Source organism: Lepus europaeus, chromosome 17, assembly GCF_033115175.1.
Source record: "Lepus europaeus isolate LE1 chromosome 17, mLepTim1.pri, whole genome shotgun sequence".
Lineage (NCBI taxonomy): Eukaryota > Metazoa > Chordata > Mammalia > Lagomorpha > Leporidae > Lepus > Lepus europaeus.
The window spans coordinates 45,948,188-45,970,509 of NC_084843.1; positions in this window are offsets into that span (position 1 = coordinate 45,948,188).

Genomic DNA, 22,322 nt, shown 5'->3' on the forward strand with positions numbered 1-22,322 from the left:
ACAAAAAGACAAACAGCAATTTCACTCTCATATTTTGAAGATAAGCAAAGTTGAGCAGAATATAAACATATATACACCCAATATCAGAGTTCTAAAAATTTAAAACAGATATTAAAAGACCTAAGGAAGAAGCTAATAAAGTAATAATAGGATATTTTAAAAGCCTGCTTTTGGAAATGGACAAATCATCCAGACAGAAAATCAACTAAGAAACAATGGAGTTTAACTGTTCTATAGAACAATTGAACCCAGCAGGCACCTACACTGCATTCCATCTAGCAGCTGGAAAATACACACTCTTCTCAAGAACACATGGAACATTCTCCAGGATAGATCAAAGACAAATCATAAAACAAGTCTCAAGGCATTTTTTTAAAAATATAAATCACACTGAGTATCTTTACTGAATAAAATGAAAAAAATAAAATGTTTGAAACATGGAAATTAAACAAATTATTGAACAACAAATACATCAGGGAAGGAATTAAGAAGATTTTTTAAAATTCTTGAATGAAATGAAAATGAAACAAAACATTAAAACTTATGAGATACAATAAAGGCAGTAGTGTCAGGGAAGTTTCTATCAACAAATGCCTATACCAAAATAACAAAATTCTCAACTTAGTGCTTTACCTCAATTAATTAGAAACATAAGAACAAACAAAACTCCAGATTAGTATGAAGAAATAAAAATACGTAAAGAACTCAAACATCCCAACAGAAAAACAAACTAGCAAACACAAAAACAATAATCCATTTAAAATCAGCAGTATCTGTGGCATGTGTGTGGCACAGCAGGTTAAGTCACTGTTTGAGAGGCCCACATCCCATATCAGAGTGCCAGGTTGAGCGTCAGATTTCTGATTCTGCTTCAGCTCCCTGCTAATGGGCCTAGGAAGGAAGCAGAAGATGGTCCAAATATTTGAGTCTCTGCCATCCAGGCTAGAGTTCCTGGCTCCTGGTTTTAGTCTCGTCCCAGACCTAATTGTTGAAACCATCTGGGGAGTAAACCAGTGAAAGGAACATTGTTCTCCTTCTTCATTATCCCTCTCTCTCTCTCTCTCTGTTGCTCTACATTTCAAATAAATAATCTTTTGAAAAATGGACATTAGGTCTAAACAGACATTTATTAAAAGTAGGCATACATTTTACCAATAGGCACATGAAAAAATGCTCAACATCATTCATTAAATATATCTATAAAGAAAATGTAGTGTGTGTGTGTGTGTACACACACGCAATTGAACACTATTCAGCCATGAAAAAGATGAAATCTTGCCAGTTGCAACAACTTAGGAGAGAAGGATATCATTATATCTTACATGAAGTAAGCTAAGCATGAAAGATACAAATGACATGATCTCATTCATGTGAAATAAAAAGCTGACCTCACAGAATTTCATACTAGTTTTTGTTATCAGGGAGGAGGAGGAAGAGAAGGGGAAAGGGTAAATAATGGGCACTAAGCTACAGATTGGAGTAACAAGTTCTGGTGTTCTGTGGCATAGCAGAGCGACTATAGATAATGACAATATGATTTCAGTTTTTCTAAAATGTAGTATAGAATTTTGTATGCTTTATCATAAAAATATAAATACTATAAATACTTGATTAATTAACTCTGATTATACATTACAATATGTATGCATATATATGCATCAAAATTACACAGTACTCCACAAGCATGTACAAGTTGATGTGTCACTTAAAAATTTGATTTTTATGAAATATTTATTCATTTTATTTGAAAAGCAGAGCAGCAGAAAGAGAAGGAGAGCAAGAGTGATATGTAGAGCAATAGAGAAAATTTAACAGACAGAACTTCCATATGCCTGTTCACTTGCAAACAGCTAGAACATCCACGTTTGAGCCATGCTGAAGCCAGGAGTTCCAAAGTGCACCTGTGTTCCATATGAGTGGCAACATAAGGAACTTGGGCCATCTTCTACTTGGGTACTTGGGCCATCTTCCACTGCCTTCCCAGGCCTATCAGTGGGAAAGCTGGATGAGAAGACAAGCAGTCAGGACTTCAACTAGCACTTCAATGTGGGCTTAACATGGTATGCCACAAATCTGGCCCTTAAATTAATTCTTCTAAAAGTAAATTTGAATTTAGAGTAGTGATTAACAGAGAGTGGGAAGAAGAAACTTAGGAGGGCAGAGAGATGTTGGATATTGGGTACCAAAACACAGATAGAAGTAAGAGGTCCAAATGTTCCACAGCACAGGGGAGCAACTATAGCTCACAGCAATGTATTCTGTATTGCATAAAGAGCTGGAACAGTGGAGCTGTTAGGCTCCAAACATAACGAAAAAAATAGATACTAACTGTCTTATTTGATGGTACATGTCGCATTCATGTCTTGGTACTATATTCTATCACATTATATAGATATTACATGATAATCAATTTTTTTTTCTAAAAAGTAAAGAATTTGACATGATTCTCTCTCTTACCTTGTCTCCACACTGCTGTATTTGATGGTCTCCTGCATCATTCTGGTTAAAACAGTGTATGCATTCTAAGCTTTGTCATGGCTTCCATACTACTAAATTCAAGGTTTTTTTCTTCCATTTTACCCATCATTAGCACTATCTTGCTGAAAATACTCCCTATTTCTCATGACTATTAACTAATCTGTTAACTATTCATGACTATTAACTATTTTTCAAAGACAGTGAAAACATACAAAACCATCTCCTTTTTCTAACAAAAAAAAAAAAAGAAATTGAAAGAGATATCCTTCTCCAGAAAAGTATCTTTTAACAAATTTCATAATTGGGGCCAGCACTTTGGCCCAGCAAATGAAGCCACTACCCTTGTTACTGGCATCTACTATGGGTGTTGGTTTAAGACCCAGCTGCTCCACTTCTGATCCAGCTCCCTGCTAATACAGCCAAGAAAGAAGAAGAGAATGGCCCAAGTGCTTGAGTTCCTGCACCCATGTGGGAGACCTAGAAGAAGCTCCAGGCTCCGGGCTGCACTGTGGCCATTTAGGGAGTGAACTGGCAGACGGAAGATCTCTCTGTCTCTCCCTCTCTGAAACTCTGCCTTTCGAACAAATAAACACAATCTTTAAAACAATAAATATAATTGTATAACCAATTACATGATCTTGAAATCTGTGATTTGTTTCTCACCTTTTCTTCTCCTGCACTTCCCATGTCTGAAACTTTACCAAATTCTTTAGTTTTCCAAAATATTTATAAAAACTATTCAATTATTTCTGTCTCTGAAACAGCAACAAATACCTTGGTCCAGTTATAATTTCTTACCCACACCAATGGAAAAGATCCAAATCTATCACTTCCAGACAGATAATTTCATTGTCCTTTGTTTTCTTTTGCTTTGCAAATATTTTACTATTTATAATTTGGAGATTACTGGCAACACTGCATTGAGTAAGTCTACCAGTACCATTTTTTTTTTATAAATTTTGATAATTCTAACCATATTCTAAGCACTTCCATTATTAGTTTGTCTGCTACAGTGATCTGTGGCCAGTGATCTCCATTGTTACTATGATAACTGTTCAGGCACCATGAACCAAAGCCACTTCTCAGACCTTCCTTTTTCAAGACAGAACAATATTGAAATTCAGCCAGTTGAAAGTCCTACAGTGGCCTCTAAGTGTTGAAGTAAAAGGAAGAGGTGCACATCATTCACTTTAAAGCAAAGTCAGAAATAATTTAGCTCAACAAGAATGGTACATTGAAAGCTAATATAGACCAAAACTAAACCTCTTACATCAAACAGATAGGCCACTGTGAATGCAAAGCCAAACTTATTGAGCAAAATTAAAAGAGCCACTCCAGTGAAAATACAAAGTGAAACAGCCTAATTATCGATTTGGAAAAGTTTTAGTGGTATGAATGGAAGATCAAACTAGCTGCAACATTTTCTTTGAGCTTATTACTGAGAAAGCTCCTAACGCTTGGAAATATCATGAAAGCTGCGAGAGATGAGGAAGCTGCAGAGGAAACATCTGAAGCTTTCACTTTGCTTCATGAGATTTAAGTGAAGAAACAATATCTAACATTTAAGAGCGTAAGGTGAAGCATCAACGCTGGTGTAGAAGCTATAGAAAGTTGAACAGAAAACCTCACAAAAAATCATGACGGCAACAGCACTTCATGCTTACCATTACCATTTTCAAAATGCTCATTTACCATTTTGAAATCCTACTGCCGTTAAGAATTGTAGTAAATCTATCACATTTACGTTGTATAGTTGAAACAATAAAACCTGGATGTCAGCACAACTGTTTAAAATGTGGTTTACTGTGTATTTCAAGTAAGCTGTTGGATCTAGTGCTCAGACAAAAAAAAAAAAAAGATTCCTTTCAAATTATGGCCTCTCATTGAAAATGCATCAACATATCTGGTAGCCCAAGAGCTCTGATGGAGGTATCCAATGAGATGAATTTTGTTTTTATGATTGCTTACACACCATATATTCTGTAGCCAGGGATCAAACATATTTTTGACTCTTGTCTTATTATTTATGAAATATATTTTACGAGGCTAACGTTGAAATAAATAGTGAATCCTCTGATAAAGAAAGTTGAAAACTTTCTAGAAAGGAATCAATCCCCAGACATCATTTAAGACATTTTTCAACTCTATTTAGAGGAGGCTTAAGTCTTTGGCTATTATGTAAATTAAAACTATGTTATCTCAAAAACTAACAAAGGGAAAAAAAGGGGGGAGGCAGATGGATGGATGAGGAAGGAAGAGAATATCTTATTAGAATTTTATCTATGAACTACATTGAATCCATTTTCTTTGTATTAATATCACCTTAACAGGAGAAAATAAATAAAAAGAGCATCCATTAAAAATAAATAAATATTAAGAAAAAAAACACACGATTCCAACTCCCAGGCATGATCTTGAGGGGTTCAAGATTTCAGTGGATGAAGTAAGTGCGTGTATCATAGTGACAGGAAGAGCACTACATTTAGAAATGAAGCCTGAAGGTGTGACTGAGTTGTTGCAATCTGATAATACAATTTTAATGGATATGGAGATGCTTCTTATGGACGAGAAAAGGATGTTGGTTTTTTGGGGTGGATTCTGCTGCTGAAGATGCTATGATGATTGTTAAAATTACAAAAGGATTTATAAAAAATACACAAAGTGAGCTGATAAAGCAGTGTCAGCATTTGAGATGATTCACTGCAATTTTTACAGAAGTTCTGTGGAGAACATACTACCAAATAGAATCACCAGCGACAGAAAAGGCTCCTGTGCAAGAAGGGGTTGATGTGGAAAATTTCATTGTTGTCTTATTTTAAGACACAGACAAAACAGCCTTAAGCTTCAGCAACCACTTCCCTGATCAGTCATCAACACCCAGGGAAGATCCCCTCACCAGCAAAAAAAAAAAAAAAAAAAAAAGAAGAAGAAGATGATTCTGTGAAGGCTCAGATAAGCATTAGCATTTTTGGCAATAAAATATTTTAAATTTAAGTATATACTCTGTTTTTCAGATGTGATGTCACTACACATCTAATAGACTACAGTACAGTGTCATATGTCTTTTATATACACAGGAAAACCAAAAAATTCCTTTAACTCATTTTCCTGTATGTTTGTTTATTGCACAGGCCTGGGATGTGCTCTACAACATCTCTGAGATATGCTAGAATGGACTTTTGCTAACCCTGTTCTACAGTGCTCAGAAAGGATATTTTAATAATACAAATTAAATCATTCTCTTATGTAAACTAGCAATAGCTACTGATTATGCCTATGACTATTATAAAGATCATTGAAAGACTACTGTTAGGTTCTGTTCCTCTCTTCCTGATCTCTACCAATGCTTCCTGCTCTTTGTGCCATTTAGACACAAGAGTTTTCTATACTCTGAGTCTTTACACAGGCTGTTTCTTTTACCTGAATTATCTCTGCATTTTACCTGGTTAACCCTCTCTCAGCTTGCAGGTCTCTGCTCAAGTAACATTCATTCAGCAAAGAAGTCATCAACTGTTCTGTTGCAACATAAAGCAAAACCTCAGTCTTGTTGTTGCACTGTCTTGAGGGTTGCACTGTTCACAGATGAATTTTGACATTGATTTTTAAAGGCTTTGTGAAACTATAAATATATTAAGAAATATGTTTAACAGGTCCTGCTCTTGGAAAATAAATTCAAGAGTATCATATTTCATGAATTACTGAATAAATCAGGGCTTATTTACCAAGAGTAAATTAGGCAATAAATGTAGGAAAACCAATTTAGCTGAATATTTAGAACCATCTCAGTGAGATAAAGCAAGAGCTTTTGACACTTTTTTTAACTATAGATCCAGACTCTTTTCTTCTACTGTTTTTCTCTATTATTGCCCTTCCTTTCTTCTTTATTCCCTCCATTCTTCCTTTCCTATTTTTATTCCTCTAGTCAGATCTGAGTACTAGAGGCCAGTGCTGTGGCATAATAGGCTAAGCTTCTGCCTGAGGCAACAGTATGTCATATGGGAGCCAGTTCATGTCCCAGCTGCTCCTCTTTTGGTTCAGCTCTCTGCTCAGGGCCTGGGAAAACAGAAGATGGCCCAATTGCTTGGGCCGCTATATCCACATGGGAGGCACAAATGAAGGTCCTGGCACCTGGCTTTGATGGGTCCAACTCTGACCATTGTGACCATTTGAAGAATGAACCAGCAAATCAAAGACCTTTCTCTCTGTCTCTTCCTCTGTCTGCAGCATTGACTCTCAAATAAATAAATAAAAAGATGTGAGTAGATAGCACTGAGTGCTGTGCATCTTAGATGCTTAATAAATTTTAATTATTGAATTTATTAGATAATATATAATAATATATTATTGAATATATTAGAATATAGGAATATTCAATTCTCTTGGGGATTTTAACACTTTCTACCAATATAACTTTGACAGTGTTATTCACCTTCTGTTTGTATTCACCTACTACCCTGACTAAAGTCACTGACAAAAAAGCTGCTTTGGAAACTAAATAAAAATTAAAATATAACTCATATTATCTGAACACCAAAATTCACACAAATATAACATGGCCATATTGTTTTAAAGAATTTATTTATTTATTTGACAGGTAGAATTACAGACAGTGAGAGAGAGAGACAGAGAGAAAGGTCTTCCATCCCTTGGTTCACTCCCCAAATGGCCACAACAGCCAGAGCTGCGCTGATCCGAAGCCAGGAGCCAGGTGCTTCTTCCTGGTCTCCTGTGTGGGTGCAGCGGCCCAAGCACTTGGGTCATCTTCTGCTGTTTCCCCAGGCCACAGCAGAGAGCTGGACTGGAAGAGGAGAAACCAGGACTAGATTTGGCACTCATATGTGATGCCGGCACCACAGGCAGAGGATTAACCTAGTGCGCGATGGTGCTGGCCCCACATGGCCATATTTTGAAAGTCTATTACTGTTATTCTGTAAAACGTGCTATTCAAAGCTAAGTGTGAGAGAAGAAGTGCTTTTGTATTTAATGGTGTTTTTTTTATTCAAGATAATTTTAATTTTTTTTAATAAATATGAAATTCCGAAGTACAATGTTTGGATTATAGTGGCATTTTCCCCCATAACTTCCCTCTCACCTGCAACCATCCCATCTCCTACTCCCTCTCCCATCCCATTCTTCATCAAGATTCATTTTCAATTATCTTTATATACATTTCCCTGATGGCTAGCGATCCTCAACTTTTTTTTTTTTGACAGGCAGAGTTAGAGAGAGAGAGAGAGAGAGAGAGAGAGAGAGACAGAGAGAAAAGTCTTCCTTCCATTGGATCATCCCCCAAATGGCCACTATCGGCCAGCGTGCTGCACCGATCCGAAGCCAGGAGCCAGGTGCTTCCTCCTGGTCTCCTATGCGGATCCTGAGCATTTTTTCATGTGTCTTTTGGCCACTTGGATTTCCTTTTGAAAAATGTCTATTTAGGTCCTTGGCCCATCTCTTAAGTGGGTTGTTTGTTTTGTTGTTGTGGAGTTTCTTGATCTTTTTGTAGATTCTGGTTATTAATCCTTTATCGGTTGCATAATTGGCAAATATTTTTCCCATTCTGTCGGTTGCCTCTTCACTTTGCTGTTTATTTTGCAGTACAGAAACTTCTCAATTTGATGCAATCCCAATTGTTAATTTGGGCTGTGACTGACTGTGACTCTGGGGTCTTTTCCAAGAAGTCTTTGCCTGTGCCTATATCTTGAAGGGTTTCTCTAATAATTTGATGGTGTCAGGTCATAGATTTAGATCTATTTAGATCTATGTTGATAGATCTATTTAGATCTATGTTGAATGGATTTTTTGTGTAAGGTGTAAGGTAGGGGTCTTGCTTCATGCTTCTGCATGTGGAGATCCAGTTTTCCCACGCCATTTTTTGAATAGACTGGCCTTGCTCCAGGAATTGGTTTTAGATCCTGTTAAGTTGGCTGTAGATGTTTGGATTGATTTCTGGTGTTTCTGTTCTGTTCCATTGGTCTATCCATCTGTTTCTGTACCAGTACCATGCTGTTTTGATTACAGCTGCCCTGTAGTATGTCCTGAAATATGGTATTGTGATGCCTCCGGCTTTGTTTCTGTTGTACAAGATCGCTTTAGCTATTTGAGATCTCCAGTGCCTCCATATGAATTTCAGCATCATTTTTTTCCAGATCTGAGAAGAATGTCTTTGGTATTTTGATTGGTATCCCATTGAATCTATAAATTGCTTTTGAGAGAATGGACATTTTGATGATGTTGATTCTTCCAATCCATGAGCATGGAAGATTTTTCCATTTTTTGGTATCCTCTTCTATTTCTAAGATTTTGTAATTATCATCGTAAAGTTCTTTGACATCCTTGGTTAAGTTTATTCCAAGGTATTTTATTGTTTTTGTGGCTATTGTGAATGGGACTGATCTTATCAGTTCTTTCTCAGCCATGGTTTTGCCTGTGTATACAAAGGCTGTTGATTTTTGTGGATTGATTTTATATCCTGCTACTTTGCCAAACTCTTCTATGCGTTCCAAGTCTCTCAGTAGAGTTCTTTGGGTCCTCTAAATTTAGAATCATATCATCTGCAAAGAGGGATAGTTTGAGTTCTTCCTTCCCAATCTGTATCCCTTTAATTCCTTTTTCTTGCCTAATAGCTCTGGATAAAACATCCAGTACTATATTGAATAGCAGTGGTGAGAGTGGGCAACACTGTCTGGTACCAGATCTCAGTGGAAATGCTTCCAGCTTTTCCCCATTCAATAGGGTGCTGGCCGTGGGTTTTTCATAAATTGCTTTGATTGTATTGAGGAGTGTTCCTTCTATACCCAATTTGCTAGGAGTTTCTATCATGAAAGGGTGTTGTATTTTATCAAACGCTTTCTCAGCATCTATTGAGATAATCATATGGTTTTTCTTCTACCGTTAATGTGGTGTATTGCATTGATTGACTTGTGCACATTGAACCACCCCTGCATACCAGGGATAAATCCCACTTTTTTAAACTCTTAAGATTTTTTAATAAGTGCTCTGTAAGGAATTGTGTGTGGACCTAAGGAGAAAGATTGCGACAAGTAGAGTTAAAAGTGTTACCAAACAGCGCAACGGAGGTTTGTCCCAAAATCCTGCTTGAACCTAGGCAATTAAGTCCATTAACCCAATGCCCAGAAAATACTGACACTTAATATGATGGGGCAAGTAGGGTTCCCAGAAAGTTAACAGACATTCCTAACTACTGCATACCTCTAACCATATAATAGGAAATTTCAGTGAAGAAATCAAAGTGAAATGTTGTATTGTTTCATTTAGAAGTGAGACTCTCAAAACCTTTGGACAAAGAGAGAAGGGATAGATTCTCTTTTTGGCTTCTCTGAACATGGAGGCAGCAGGGATATGGATATGGAAGGGAATTAGAAAAGACAGCTTTAAAGGTATTTAAGTGTTGCTTCTAAGTTAAAAAGCCCAATTCAGATGCAGGCTCGATTTTTTTTTAAATATATAGTCATTCAATCTCTGTTATGTCACAAACCCAGAAAGTTTCATGTGAGTTGTGAGACACAAGAACCTTGAGATTCCAGGCAAGCAAAATGGACATTTTAAAAAAGGAGGTGGAGGGTTGGGGATCTGGCCCAAAGGCGACAAGTGGTTACACAAGGCAATTGAACACACAGCAGAACTTTAAAACCTGTAAAACAAACTGGAGCCTTTTTTTCATTAATCAACCTTATATTTTTTTTTAAACTTTTTAAAAATTTTTATTTAAAAACACAAACACAGACTTTTCACTTCAGTATGTGGTATGTTGCATTTTCCAGTTTGTTCAATGCTTTAAAGCTCAAGGATGCCTCTATTTTCAATTGTACATGGGCCTGAAGCATCCTGGCTTTTGGTAAGCAGGCAAGAGACTCAACAAACATCAAAAGAACAAGGCAGACTAAATGTAGGGCACATCTATAAACATACTATACATTTGAAAATTACAATTATCAGTAAAAATGATACAGTTTACAGGTGAAATGAAACTATCTGGAACTGGCCTACCACAAGTTTCTGAACCTGGACTGATACAATAAGTTATTATATATATATATATATATACACACACACACACATATATATATATATATAATATGACAAACTGGATTTAAACTGACAAAACAAACAAAAATGATATCTGCAAAACATCAGTTGGGCAAGGCATCATTTCTATCAAGTTGTGAATTGACAGTAGTGGGAAGTATGAAAAGAGCCTACTCAGACTGCGCTGAAGTTCTCATGACCCCTGAGACTTATCAAGCCATAACGCTATATAGAAATTGTTCTTCCTATTCAAAACTAAGTTTTCAAGTTTCTATAATAAGCCTATGTATTAAGTGATTCTATACTATGTTAGGTGCTTTCGACGGTCTGTTCTCTAAATACTAATGAGATAATCATCTTTCATAATAGAATGACTCTACATTAAGTAAATAAGATAATGTATTGCTAAACATTTTGACTTATGACAATAGGAATTCAAACAAAATCACTCTGTCATAAAAGACAAGCAAGATAAATAGAACTAACAAAAGTACCTCATTTTGACAATATTGACATTTTATGTGGTGTTTAAAACTATTCAATATGTTTTGGGAGAAATATCAATTCACATATATACATTATATCTATATATCATATCTGTGTGTAAGATATATAATTAGTAATATACATCTATAGTATTGGTAAAGAGAAATCCTGGGTTTTGTTCCTAATGGATATGATATTGGTAATTATCCAAAAGATGTTTGTTGAAAAACATTAAACGGAGATGTTGATTATGACTCCATCTTAGTAATGATGTTCCATTTGGACATACATGTTTTTGTTTTAAATTGAATTTTGACTTTAGGTCATTTCTGTACATTTCTCTTATGAAAGCCAGAGATATCACAGTGTATCAGAAAACTTCACACAAATGACATGTAATACAAATTATTCCCAGTGGTTTCCTAATCAGAACATATGATTCTTTCATGAGTTATATGCACTTTAGAAAGATACTCAGGCTTCTGCTACCAAGGGTAAACAACTTTAAAAATGCTTCTATGTCCTCCTAGGGGGTAGTTAAAGGTAGCTATCCCAGTATATCAGGTTGGACTGTAGATTGATAGTGCACTCAATTTCCCTTTGAGAGAAACTAAACTGAGACTAAATTCTCAGCAGGAAATAAAGTCGCAATTCACTCTGACTATAAGCAATTCACGGGTTTTTTCTAAGGGGTTTGGTGGAAAAAGAGCACAAATAAGTCAGAGTATGTGATGCTTTTTTCAAAGAATGAGTTACAGTCACAAAGGTAAGAGTGCACAGAAATTGATATAAAAATGATTCTATAACTCAGACCTCTATAATTGTTTCCTACATACTTTTTTTTAAATTTCTCGTTGTTATATACTAATAATTGATTTCAATCAATCACTACACCTGGCAATATTACAGTAACATTTTAAGAACAACTGTTCTTTGTTAATCCCCATTTTAAATCCCAACTCCTCTTTTGCTTTTGAATTTTAATATTTTACTTTGCCTTTCCCAAGTAGATCATCTACTATTTTACTAAGAAAGACAGACAATTATTATAGGGAAGTACCAAAAGTATCCACAATGAATGGCAGAACTTTAGCATATATATCTGTAGAGACACTATATAGTTTGTGTAATTTTAATTTGGGGCTTCTACTAAGAATCCACTGAGAATCAGATTTTTTAGAAAAAGACAAAAAATTATGTGAAGAAAGAAGTGAGACATGATCCCTGCAATTGTAATACAAAATAAATTAAATTTTAACTAAAATTGAATAATGTATTTAATCCTTCCAAAAGTACTGATTTTTCAATGTGTATTTTCTACAACTCTCTTACACTATAAATGTACTATGGGATATAACCTCTGTAAACAAGTAATTCATTAAAAATAAAATTTACTTACAATATCTCCTTAGGAAAATCTTTACATTTAACATTCTTGGGTAAAACAGAGTGAATGGTAAAGCATCTAAGTCTTAATAAATACGTATCTGGCTAAAAGGTCCATGAGAGTCTCACAGGCATGGAAAGCCATGACGCGGTGGCAAAAAACAATCTAAATGAAAGACCCTGGTGAACAAGACCCCAGCAGAAGGAACAGGCCATCAAGGAGAGAGGTGCCTTTCTCTGAAGGGAGGAAGGAACCTCCACTGTGACACGGCCTTGACTAAACAAGTTCAGAGCCGGTGACCTCAAGGGACTTCCATAGCCTAGACAGCTCATAGCAAGAGTCTCGGGTGATTGCTGACGTCATAAATAAGAGTGCCAATTGTTAAATCAACAATGGGAGTCACTGGGTACATGCTCCCCATGTAGGATCTCTGTCCTTAATGTGTTTTACTATGAAGCTTAAAAACACTACTAGTTGAACAATACCCTATACTTTGTGTGGTTGTGTGAATGCAGCCTGTTGAAATCCTTGCTTAGTATATAATAAATTGATCTTCAGTATATGAAGGTAATTGAAAATGAAACTCGATAAAGGGTGGGATGGGAGAGGGAGAGGGGAGGGCCACGGGAGGGAGGGAGGTTGGGGTGGGGGAAGCCACAACAATACAAAAGTTGCACTTTGTAAATTCACATTTATGATATAAAAAATAAAAAATAAATAAATAAATACTTATGGACCTGTGACTTTAAACAAATGGCTCTAAGACTTGATACTTCCCTGGATATCATATCTTCTCCAAATAAATGAATTGAGAGTAAACAGCAGCATTGATGATGTTATGCTATGGAAGGGCATGCAAAGCTACTACCAATATTCTTAGCGACATCAGAATATACCTAGCTGTGTCAAGCAGCTTACTTCATTAAAACTTCACTAGTGGAGTATATACTAGCATTTAATTTAAAGTTGAGTATAAATACACTTGGGAAGGATGGTCTTTATATTTTTTCAAGTATTTAAAAATATAAATAACAGTTATAAAGAAAAATTCTGAATTACAAAAATTAAACCTGTAACATTCATAAGAAAATAATTAGATAAAATTCATATAATCTTACTGGTACTTCATTTAGTCCAATGAAAATATGCAAAAAAGGGAAAATCTGATTTTTGAAACTTCACTTATAGGCTATCATTTGTTGAAACCACAGTCTTCCTAGAAAATGACTACAGTAAAACAATATTGTACCATATTCACAAATTCTAAAATAGCATATGCCCTAGCTTGAGTTCATTTTCTAGCTGATCACTAAGCTATATAACTCTTATTGTCAATTCTCCCACAAGATATTACAATATGTAAAAATTTTACAACTGTGTACCTATATTCTGACACACATTTCCATATAATGTAGAATTTAATATTATAATGGAAAGCTTCATCAGTATTACTTCCATCTGTAGCAATAATCCATGAGCTTATTTATATAAATTTTTCATTCATTCAATATGTACCAAGTCAATACAATCTATGAAGTTACTTAAAATTTTATAGAGAAAGTAATTTAAAGACAAGTTTATGTGTGTGCATAACAATAAATGTTTAGTAATTTGATGTTAAAGAGGGTATGCACCATCTTGAGAATCATTGAATACCTACTGCTGAGGTCAAACAGAATATACTCTATATCTATAGTGAGGCATTAGAAAATACAACAGTGAAGAAAATAGTAATCCTATCACTTACAGTTGTATTTAAAACTTTTCTTATACTGAAGACAAAAGGGACTTTCTATTAAAGTCTCAATTCAGTTCCATGATTTAAAACTATTGCTATGCCACAACATTGGCCTCATAAACATCTTTTAATTTATTTTTTCACAAACTTTTTGAAGTATTCACACATATATCTCATAAGCTTATGTTTAATCAAAAGTAAATTTCCATGCTTAATAATATTTTTATAATTTTGCAAGGCTCTTACAAGAGTGCTAGCATATAAAACTATATATATATATATATACACACTTAGAGTATTTATAATGATATGAAGACATACGCAAATTTTTCCTATGTTTACAAATATTTTTCTATTTCTCAGTCTGCTTGTAAATTATTACTGATACTCTATTTTCTGTTTTTTTATGCCAATGCAGAAGGTTACTAACACACACACACACACACAAAAGAATTTGAGTTGAACAATGACTTAGGGAAGAACAACTCTTGAAGGCATACATTTACGTAAAAAGAAAAAGAAATGTTCATGATCAAAATTAATATAGAAATACACAAAGTCAGCCATTTGGCATTAACATCGACTGAATACCACTAAGCAATCTCAACTAAGAAAAAAAAAATACAAAAGCTCACTAGAGAAAACTAAAGAAATTCAAATAACAAGTAAGAATTTAGTGTGGATTATTAATCAAAAAAGTAGTGTTGTACAGGAGATCGCTGGGGAGTGTTCATCTTGCTTAACTGAACCTTTGGACCCTTTGACAGCTTCCCATTTTCCCTTTCTGCAGTTTTGGCAACTACCATTCCACCCTCTGCTTTTATGAATCTGACTATTTTAGATTCCTCATATGAGCAGCATCATGCATTACTTGTCCTTCTGCAACTGGCTTATTTAACACAGAATATCCTCTGGGTTCATCCAGGTTCTTCCAAATGATAGGGTTTCCTTTTTTTTAAAGCCTGCCTGATATTGCATTGCATACACATATCACATTTTTAAATCCAATTTTCTCTGGTAGACACTTGAATTATTTTCATACCTTGGATATTTGAACATGAAGGTTCAGATTTCTCTTCTAGATCCACAGTTTTTTTTTTTTTCTTTTTAGGTATATGCATACGTAGAACTGAGATTCTATGGTAATTCTATTTTTAATTTTTTTAGAAGCTTCGAAATTAGTACCTATGGTAGGATTCTTGGTTAGTTATTTGAAATGCATACTTGCCTGTGATTTCTTTAATTTTTTAAAAAAGATTTTTATTTATTTATTTTGAAACTCAGAGTTACAGAGAAAAAGGGAGAAACAGAGAAAGAGAGATTTCTATCAGCTGGTTACTCCCCTAGATGGCTACAACAGCCAGCACTGGGCCAGGAGCTTCATCCAAGTCTCACACATGGGTAGTATAGGTTGGGATATTTGGGCCATCCTCCATTGTTCTTCCCAAGCCATTAGCAGGGACTTGGATAGGAAGTAAGACACAGAACAGCATCCATTTTAGAAGATGGTGCTGCAATTGGCAGCTTTACGTGCTTTGCCACAACTCCAACTCCTATTTATTTAATTATTCCAAATAAATATTTACTTACAGACATAAAGTACCAATCAGTTGAGAGAACATTAATTATAATGATTCTTTGCTCATTCACAAATACTTAACAAAATCTATTCTTGTACTCCTATTGTGCAGCAGAGAACATGTCTTTGAACTTTTGAGCCCCTTCCATATCTTCTGAATCACTATACAAAGATTGGATGCTCCAACAAAGCCCAGTAATGGAGATGCCAAATTTCTGTCCCTTCATATGATTTTATGCTTAAGACATGTAGCATTAAGAAGAACTGCCTATTTAAAAAAAATCATGACAACCCTCCAGTTAAAAAATCAAAGACAAATTATAAAGACAACCAGGTAGAAAAGACAGCCAACATAAAACAAAGGAAACATTATTCCACAGTTTTTCATCCAGATAACTCATGGACCCTTAACACTTAGCATGCTAATTAAGGATCCATAGATCGCCAAAGTCTCTATACAAACTATATTATCTATCTAGAGATTATATATATATGTATATATATATATATATATATATATGTATGTATGTATATATATATATATATATATATATATAGACTATCCAATAACAAAATGTTTGCTAGTATAATGTTATACTACTCATGTTAGAATCACCTGAAAATGTGATCAGGGCAAATTCAGCTTGCTTAATACCATCCTAAGAGTTGTTTTATTCTATTATTACTTGAAATTAAGCTAGAGTTAATACCGTTTCTTAATAATGGTTAACAGGTCAAGAACACTTGTGCTACACAATTTAAGAGATCAATTGAAAAGAGGATAGGTACAGTTTTGGTGTAGTGGGTAAAGTCACCGCCTAGGACACCAGCTTCCCATACAGCCACTGATTTGAGCCTCTGCTAACAGCCTGAGAAAAGCAGCGGGAGATGGCCCAAGCATCTGGGCCACTGTCACACATGTGAGGGTCCCTAATGAAGCTCCTAGCTCCTGGCTTTGGCCTTGCTCAGAGCTGCATTTTGCAGTCTTTTGTGAAATGAACCAGCAGATGGAAGATACTTCTCCCTCTTTCTGTAACGCTTTCAAAATAAATAAAGATTTAAAGATTAAAAAAGAGAATTAGAAGCAATCCTGATTTCATCAAATGTATACTAAGTTAAGTCTATCTTAGCATTCTTAATTAATATGAGTCAATTATGCAAGTGTTTGAACTCAGGAATAGCTATTCTAGCATTTAATATATACATTCTATGTATTTTAGACCATGGTTAATGAATTTTATATTAGCTAAGACTATAGATGACTATTTTCCAAAAGTAAAACTAGCTTAAATTTTTAATTGGCAGGCAAAATTATTTTCCTAAATAATTATTTTTCAAAATTAATTTTAATTAAAATCAATTATAAAAATCAAAATAATTATTTTTCCTCTGCATTGCATTGTTTTTTTCTGGTCTTTTTAAAAGGTAAAATGGTATTCTGGTCAAGTTATTTTTTATTAAGATACTAGTATTTATTAAATAATGCTTTCTCTAAATGAGAGTATTCTATATCAGCTACTATTTTAAAGGCTAGAAACTATCACACTCTTTCCTCTGGTAACATTCACAAGACAGACTTGAGAATGACTTTGTGCCAATAACATTTAAAATCAAAGTGTCATCTAATTTCCAATGCACCTCTTCTTTGTACATACATAAAAGTCTAGTCTCAATTATATTTTCTGCTTCCTTTATTTCTACTTACTGCTTTCTTTCAATCTATAAAACTATTTCAAGTTTAAAAATACATCAAAAGCAAAACTTGTTTGAACCACAGTTTCAATATTAACCTTCACATAGCTCAGCAAGGATGCCTCGTTTTAATGTTTTCAGCATTGTACCCTTCCACAAACCAATGCATCTAATGTCATACGCAGGCCAAGGATTTTCTTTCAGTATGATGAGAGAAATCAGAAATGTGCTTAATAATTATTATTTTAGAAATATAGTGAGGCAAGGTTTCTTAGAATACTGTGTTACAAACCTTCCAATGCCGTTACCTCCTTCATAAAAATGGGAAAAGAAAAACTTTTGGATTCAAGTGATTAAAAAATACTTTACCTTAACATGGTGTTGGATGTATAAATTCTCTTATTATGTTGAACTAGCATTAACATATTTGCTTATGTTATTTCCTTTATGTTATCTCCATAGAATATTATTTGAAGCAGAGGGAAATATATTTTTAAAAATGTACTCACAATGTTCCAATACCAAATGTGTGTATGTGTGTGTTATGTTTCCACAGCAATCAATTTTGCAACTCTCCAAACACCAGTTGGATGGATGCCTTACAATTCAGTTCAGATGTTCACTACCTAGGGTCGGCACAAGTTCCACAAGATTAGGGCTCAATCTGCCAAGACTGCCTCCAACTTCACAAATCCCAGATTGGCACCTATATTTCTGAGCAATCAGCAATATCTGAAGGGCTCCCACATGGCCTTCTAGCCAGACTTAATAATTTGCTATCATGACTCACAAAATTCAGGGAAACATTTTATTATTACTAATTTATAAGCAAGCAACTCAGGAACTGCCATAGGGTAGAGGTCATGGATCAATGTTAAGAGCAGAAGGGTGTGAAGCTCCCATGTCCTGTCCAAGTGCACCACCCTCCCACTACTTTCATGTGTTCATCAATCTGAAAACACTCTCAAGCCCACTGTTTAGGGGTTTATATAGATTTCATTACATAGGCATAATTGATTAGATCTTTGATCATTGGTGATTGACCTCAGCCTCCAACCCCAATCTTGTCTCTGGTGATCCGCGGACCAAAGCTGAAAGTTCCAGATCTGTTAATCACATGCTTATCTCCTCGGTCATCCAGTACCCATTTTGCAAGAATTACTTCACTGGCAAAGTTAAGTATGGTTGAGAAAATAGCTTATAAAGAATAACATGTTCTCTTCTAACTGTTGTCATTTAACAAGTTACAACGATTTTAGAAACTCTGTGCTGGGAATTAGGGGTAGAGACCAAATATATATTTTTTGTTATGTCACAGAAGCACTTAAACATTGACCTACAGGCTATATTTTATTGAAAATAGATCTGCTCACTGATTTTTCAAAAGTTTATAATCAGTACAATGAATTTTTTATATGCGCATGTATACAGTTCCATGAATTTGGACAGATAATCATGTAAAACCATCACAGTCAAGATAAACAGTAATATCATCACCAACGAAAAAAGTCACCTCGATCTGTTACTTTGTAATTCTTTGAATTATAAGAATAAACATTTTCAGACTATCTTATGTAGCTTCTATGTTACAAGTGTTTTTTGTGAGGTGCTTTACCTATTAGAGATTTATAATCCATTTCTTCCTAATAGATCTTATCCAGCTACTACCGACCTGGAAGTGTATCAAGCACTTGAGGTGTATCAGTAAACCAAAAAGGTATACAATGCTTATATTTTTCAATGAGAGGACATGAAAAGTAAAAATAAACATCACAAATGGGGACATTATATAGTATATTAGAAAGATAGTCTACATAAAACCGAGAGAGATTGTAGATAGATGGTTGCGAAATTATCAAACCTCGGCATGCCCATTGTTTTGAACTGAAGGACATTTTAAGATTCTCAGAAGCAAGGTTCTGACTTCGTCTTGCCTACTTGCTCCTACCTCTATTTCTCCCCCAGAGAGCAAGTTAGAGAGCCACAATTCTTTACCTGCGCAGTTTATAGAAACTAGATTCCTGCCCCATAAAGTAGTCCTACTCCCTGGAAAGGTTACTCTGCCTTCTCCTGCCTTGCAAACTCTTAATCCAGAGAGATGTTGTTCCATATCTGAAAGGAGGAAATGTCACACAGAAGCCAAGCAAAATCTTAACAGAAACATGAGCCTTCCTGGTTCCCGGGCCCCAGTCCATTGCCATTTGATTAGATCCACTTGTCCAATCACATTTCTACACACTGTCTATTGCTCATCAAGCTTAAGTCTAAACAGTTTGCCCTGTATCTTTGGATCTCCATCCCTGAAGGCGCTGCACCTTCAAAACTTCTGCTAAATAAATGTTATGCTTTTCTCTTGTTAATCTGTCTTTTGTATTGCAGTGTTCCTTAAGAACGATAAGGAATGGTATATTAACTTTCCACCCTTCTGATGTTCATTGAGCAACTCATCCCAGGGATATGAACATTATTCAGATTCTAAACCTTTATCTGACACATAACTAGAATTTTATCTATTTTTAGTTATTTAACATAAAATGCATCTAAATTTCTATTGGAGTTTAGGTAATCATATTTTTATTCTAATTTTCTCTATATTGATGTGCTTTTATGTTTAGTGTTTATCTTCCATGTTTGAAAATTGCAGGCAAGAAATAAATCTTGAATGAAATTGCAAGATTAAAATTGTTTTTAAATGCAGATATATTTCATATTTTGATAGCAACTTAAGTACATGAAAGTGTATTTCTATCCTCCAAACATCCCATTAAGATAAGTGATTGAAAAGTTACTAACTCAAATGTGTGAATGATTTCAACAAATTTCTTAAAGCAACAAAATTGAATACTATGCCCAAACTAAGTCAGCCAATCTAATCTCCAGGACACCAGATATACAGGCACCAGGTTCAATGAAATAAACAGGTATCCAAAAATCAAAAAGAGCACAACACATACACACAAACATGCACGCACACTGCTACAGGTCATTGATAGTATATGAAAATTAGTTCAGAAAGAATTGAGAATCAGACACTAAATAATGACAAGAAGAAGATTAAGAGGTAGAGGACATGACTGAAAAAAAAAAAAAAATGTGTATCAGGGCTGGCTCTATTCAGGCTGCTCCTCTTCCAGTCCAGCTCTCTACTATGGCCTGGGAAAGCAGCAGAAGATGGCCCAACCGCTTGGTCCCCCGCACCTGCGTGGGAGACCTCCTGGCTCCTGGCTTCGAATAGGCCCAGTTCTGGCCATTGTGGCCACTTGGGGAGTGAACCAAAGGATGGAAGATCTTTCTTTCTCTGTCTCTCCCTCTCACTGTCTGTAACTCTACCTCTCAAATAAACAAATAATCTAAAAATAAATAAATGTATATCTACAAGTTAAATATTTATACAAATAAAATTAGGAAATCATCTCAAATTATTCTGTGGACTTCTTATTTACTGTTAATGAAAGATGTTAAAGCAGCAGACTCGAGGATTCATCCCTGGTGAAAGTGACCAATTATTTTATTGGCAAAAAGCACAGGGGGCAGGAATTCCAAAATAAAATAGTTTGCTCTTGATTGTTCTAAGTGAAGTTAATTTGTTAACAAGCCCTACTTATCTATGCAGAGCTCCCAATTATCCATACAGAATGCCCAACAGACTTTAAAATGGCATTACAAAATGCATCATACAGAAAAAAGAATCTAAAACATACATATAGAAGGAAGAAAGAAATAGGAAAAAGTAGATTTATTTCCTCTCCACTAGTTACTAAAGATTAAATAAATTTGTTTTATTCCAAGAAATTTGGCATAAAACTTAGTATATATTAAATATATGTATTTGAATCTATAAAAATTCCTCAAAAACTTTCTGGAAAGTTCATGTTATGAAGAAATTATGCAAAGAGTTAAAAAATAGTGTCATGGTTGTTTTTTTTTTTTTTTTTTTTTTTTTTGGACAGGCAGAGTGGATGGTGAGAGACAGAGAGAAAAGTCTTCCTTTTTGCCGTTGGTTCACGCTCCAATGGCTGCCGCTGCCAGCGCACCGCGCTGATCCGAAGCCAGGAGCCAGGTGCTTCTCCTGGTCTCTAATGCGGGTGCAGGGCCCAGGCACTTGGGCCATCCTCCACTGCACTCCCAGGCCATAGCAGAGAGCTGGCCTGGAAGAGGGGAAACCAGGATAGAATCCAGTGCCCCAACCGGGACTAGAACCTAGTATGCCGGCACCGCAAGGTGGAGGATTAGCCTGTTGAGCCACGGCGCCAGCCTGTGTCATGTGTTTTAAATGCCCATATACTAAAAATGTATTTCAAAAGACCCAAGGAACAATCGAGAATACAAACTGCTACTAATTTTTGAACACCACCATATACTGAACAGATGCCTAATCTTTCTGTAAGTTAAATTATCTGTTATATAAATTCATTTTCAAATTGATACTGAAATATTTATTCAAGCAACAGAAAGTTGGAAACAATTTAGCATGTGTGGAAAAGATTTTTAATGTCACAAAAATACTTTCAAAATGACAACAGTAGTTAAGCATATTCTGATCAGCCTATGGGGTTGTTTTTTTCAAGCATCTAAACTTAAGATAATTTAATCAAAATTGATTTCTAGGAACTCCTGTAAAAACACTTTGCCACAACAAACTTACTAAGGACATTCTTTGAATTAATTCTGCAGTAAAGACAAAATTTTTTATAGATTTGAGTCATGAAGGTGAACATTTCTACATGGTTGACTACTTAATTTTGAAAATGGAAAAAAATCAGTTTGCAATTTGGCGTACAATTAATCAGCAGAGAAAACAGCAATCAGGTAACTTGCTGGAGGATAATAGTTTCAATTTTTAATTGAAATATAGGTTTAATGTCCTGAGTTACTTCTATAATAATCTCCAAGTATGAGATTTAGGGTAATGTAACCAT